Below are 4501 nucleotides of genomic sequence, written 5' to 3' on the forward strand. Positions count from 1 at the left end.
TGCTCCAGGTGAGGCTTGAACTCACAACCTCGGCATGACTCTGCTGTGCACTGCTGTATAAGTACCGCGTGCTGACCGATTGCGCCACTGGAGCTGTGCAACTTGTGTTTTTCATACAGACTGACGGTGCAGAAACACAGGGTGAAAACGGTTTCGGTTGTGGATCCATCTCCACATGGGGAAAAGGAACAATAAAATAGCAAGGAAAATACAAGAAAAGAAACTGAAAGAATTGTGCTAACAGCAAAGGGGGACGGAGAGAGGTGGTCGGACAAGTCAATCAGCCTGGCAGATTATTTGTATCGACATGTTTTGAGTCAATCAGCAAACAGATTTCTCTTCATGTGCCTTAAACCGTGCAGTTTGTATCTTCATTGTAGATAGGTTTCTTCAGAAGTCCAGTAAACTGACAATAATGGAGAACTAGCTGACGCACCCCGTCGTGAAGACCCTCTGTAAGGTGATTACACGTTTCATTTTCAAGTCGCCTCCTTTACACGCAATTACAGCCCGGACACTGAGAGAAAGCATGAGAAATGGCTTCAATTTCAATGTGAAAGCGCAGTACAGGTTCGATGGCTTCAAATCTCCCATCAGTCAAATAAAATTGCAGTAAAGCGATCTAAATATGACTCTGAAGTACTGTGAAAGATGATTATTTTGAGCGTGCCTCCTAGGGTCTGCTACGAGGCTTAAGTTGGCTTCTTATTCGCCAGCTTCTTATGCGTGTTTTTCGTTCCACCTTAAATGGTGCTGCTGTGATGTTATGTCGCCTTTCGCCTGTAGATGGCTCTCTTCGATCAGTACTAATCCGGCTGGAATACTGCAGACATCTTCACTGAAAGGGAATATCCAAATAAATAGCGACTGTCCAAATTATATTTTTGTATGGAATATATTTCAGAAAATCGCAAACCAATTTTAAAAACTCACCACAACACGGATTTACACTGAGAAAAGGTGAATGCACTTTCTGCTTATTGCTACGGCCTTCTCCCCGATTATGAAAATGTCTCACAGTTCTGACACCGACGTGTGAAAGACAATGTAACAGACTATCAAAATCCTGAAGTGCAAGAAATTTTAAGGCACCAGTTTTTTAAATATGATCCTGGCATGTCAGAATACATTTCGAAAAAGTATGGCATGAATCGCACGAATTGCAATGGCACAAATTGTTGAGAATATCACTGACCTTGCCGATATTTGCAGGGGACACGAATGTTTTGCACATGTTGAACTACAACAAGTAAAAATTGAGCTCCTTAATCAATATCACCGGGAATGTCCAATAATGACGAACATCAGTAGCTTCAAGGAAACTTAGACTCGCACATGGAGTTTTATCTTTGAATGGAGGGTGGGAGAATTCATATATACTCTCGTTGCTCATTAGCTAAACTATTTTAAAAATATGACACGGATTTGTTCGACTGCACCAGCTAGCTCTCCTCTGTCAATTGACAGAACATTAGAAGAACATGTTCTCATACAACCAACATACAAATTACACATCTTAAAGAACATGAAGAGAAATCGTGTACTAAATAACATAAAACTGTCGCTGCAAATTATCACCAAGCTGTTTTATGTGTCTGACCACCTCTTTCCTACTTTGCAGCGAGCACAAATCTTTCTGTTTCTTCATCGCAATTTTACTGTCTCTTTCCCCCATGTGGAGATGGATCCACAGCCGAAACTTTAGGTCAGTTCCTGTTACTCTGTCCGATTGAAAGAGCTGTATTAAAGGCACTCCCATCTCTGCAGGAACGTTATTGCTGCTCTCAACACAATATACTGCAGCCAAATGTGATAGCGATACTGTCACTGCCTGTGGGCCACGTGTTCCTGCTGTCAACCTATTATGTCATGTTCATCCACACCCAGAAACATTACTGCTGTAGCACAAGAGTTATATAGGTGCAGTATTAAGAGCAAGAACCTCTTAATCTCAGAACTGTGGGTTCAGCCCCCACATTGGGTCCCTCTGTGTCAATTTGATCCCCCAATCCTCCTAGCATGACCTGATGGCGTAACAGTGATACCCAGTACCCAGCGTAATTCAGCTTTCTTTCCACTTGATTCAGATTTTGATCTGAAATCATCGGCCGAACAAGAGTTTGTCTAAATCGAGGGAGATCTGCTCACAAGCAAGTATTAAACACTTCAGCATTTTCTGTTCGAATACCACACTTTGTCAAAACACTGCCGCTTAAGTAACGGTTTTTGAGCACGCATTGTATTGTTAATGCTTATATTAAAAAAGCATAAATTCACATAATGGAATTTGGACTGAAAGTAGTCCAGCCCCTTTACAACATTACATACCCACTGATTAAAGCTTAAAACTACAGCAGCAGGAGTAACAATAATGGCAACAACATGTTTGGAGTTCGGCATTTCATTTATTCTGCGGAAACATCGTATCGGAATGAACTGCCCGAGATAAAAGAGTAATTGCGGCTCCAGATCGTTTTTACAGAGCATTGCATTGTTCTGTTCATGCTGACTACACGCTTTAAATTTGTCATTTACTACAAGCGTTGCTTTTCCGGGTTTTTCTGAAATTCCTCGCATTTGAGCCAGCACTAAAATATTTCATTCCCGTCGCTGAATACATCGTGGAACCGGTATTTGCAACGGAATGCTGTCACACATTAAACCTTTTTGTTATTCGGTTCTGAAGTTTGAAAATGAAAATAAAACAGGGGTCACTTCATAGGCTTGAAAGAAGTCCAAGCAGCATAAAAACCTGCGAATTCTCACAAAGGCTGCACCTTTCTTCTGCTGCTGTTATAAATCTGCCTTAAACATTTGAATGCATACGTTACTGCTGCTAACCACATTCACGTGTTTACAAACCTTTTTTGTGTCCATTATGTTTTTGCTAAGCAGTTTCTCCGTTTTTCTCGTACTGTGATTGTCAGTGAGCACAATAAGACTGAAACAGTGTAAAGGCAGGTAAAAAAGACAGGGTAAAACGCCTGACTGTCGGAAGTGGGATTTGAACCCATGCCTCTATTTGGAGAGTGAAACACAAAGCTTAAAAGACACGAAGCTGTGAATTTGCTGTTTTAAACCGCTCGACTATCCTGAAAAAATGTGTGCTGATTGCACCAGTCGCATCCGATTTTCCGTAACTTTAGGACGAGTGATACGACTGGACGAACACAATTTGTGGCGTTTAGCATGACATGGAAAACGGTACCAGAGCATTCGGGTCCGGACTACCAGACTCAGAGACAGTTTTTACCCCCGCACTATCAAACTATTAAACTCCCAGCCTCTCTCACTCTCTCCTCACCTCTCACCTATGATCTGAACCTCACAGAGCCTTCTTTCTTACCAAAAACCCAAACACACATTGAAAATCTACCTCTACCATACATGTCAAAAGCTCACTCCCCATCATTTCTATCCCTTTATTTCATTCTTTTGATGCATGTTTTTGCACATAACCTGTTACCTTTTTGTTGTTTTGCACGCTGCCTGTTGTTTTTTGCACATCGGCTGTTGTCTTTCTTTTGTTATATAATTGTATTGTTGCTGTGTTTTTTTCTTTGTACTACTTATGTCCGAGAGCTAGCTAAATAGCATTTCGTTATACCATATACCTGTGTATGAGTATAATGACAATAAACTTGGACTTGAACTTGAACTTGACATAGTCTTGCAGGCAGTATATTATTTTATCGTTTACTCGTATAAAAAAGCATGGTCTTCTCGTTCCTAAGTCAGATTTTTAGTGCTTACGAACGTTCCTTCCAACCTGGACTGACAGCTCCCCCTATCTGTTTGTGATCAGACCATGGAGTCGGGGGCTGTACCAAGCGCACATTCCTTCCCAATGCTGAGGCGATCATTCGGAAGATGGGTGTGAAGAGAGATAAGCTTTGTCGACTAAAAAACAAGGCAAGATATGCAAGAATACTAATCACTGGCGACAGTTGTGTTCTCTTACTATTGAGATCCCTACATTGCGAGTTTTTTAAGACTTTGAAACTGAAGGAAAGCGGTGACAAATGAAACAGGCACGGGTGGGGCTTGAACCCACGCTCTTTGGTTTACGAGACCGACGCCTTACCACTTGGCCACCGCGCCTTCGAGTAAGCATGGGAATAAGGTTGTCCAAATTATTTTTTTCTGAATCTGGTTTACATCGCCAAATGTAAACTGGAGGCAGCAACAACAATAAAAGGGATACTTGTCCTTAAACTCGGACGTGATGTTCTGCAGACATGTGCACAATGTCCTGTTTTCTTGCAGTGTAGACATTTTGCTGTTCACACTCCGCATTCATCTGCTTTGTGCGTTGTTAGTCCGCACCTGTAACATGTAATGCCAGCCGTCCCCTGTTCTTCTATTTCTCTAGCATGACTGCGTCCTGTTGCTCGGCTTTTGTTTGTAAAGTTTGAGCGAGCACCCCGTTCAGTGTCACTTTGTCACTGTGGTCAGAAAGCATTCTTGATTCTGCTTGAGCTGCTTCATGAATTCTAGCGAC

The 4501-nt window shown here is 41.9% G+C and overlaps 2 non-coding genes across 2 annotated transcripts; both read right to left on the reverse strand.

The window, feature by feature from the left end:
• trnai-uau (transfer RNA isoleucine (anticodon UAU)) lies at positions 1 to 94 on the reverse strand. Its single transcript has 2 exons — positions 57 to 94; positions 1 to 36 (listed from the first exon to the last, which is right to left on the reverse strand). It is a non-coding gene; the product is annotated as a tRNA-Ile (tRNA).
• Positions 95 to 4029: 3935 nt separating this feature from the next.
• Positions 4030 to 4101, reverse strand: trnat-cgu (transfer RNA threonine (anticodon CGU)). The gene has a single exon. It is a non-coding gene; the product is annotated as a tRNA-Thr (tRNA).
• Between the last annotated feature and the right edge of the window lie 400 nt (positions 4102 to 4501).

The sequence above is a fragment of the Lepisosteus oculatus genome, chromosome 14 (genome assembly GCF_040954835.1).
Source record: "Lepisosteus oculatus isolate fLepOcu1 chromosome 14, fLepOcu1.hap2, whole genome shotgun sequence".
Lineage (NCBI taxonomy): Eukaryota > Metazoa > Chordata > Actinopteri > Semionotiformes > Lepisosteidae > Lepisosteus > Lepisosteus oculatus.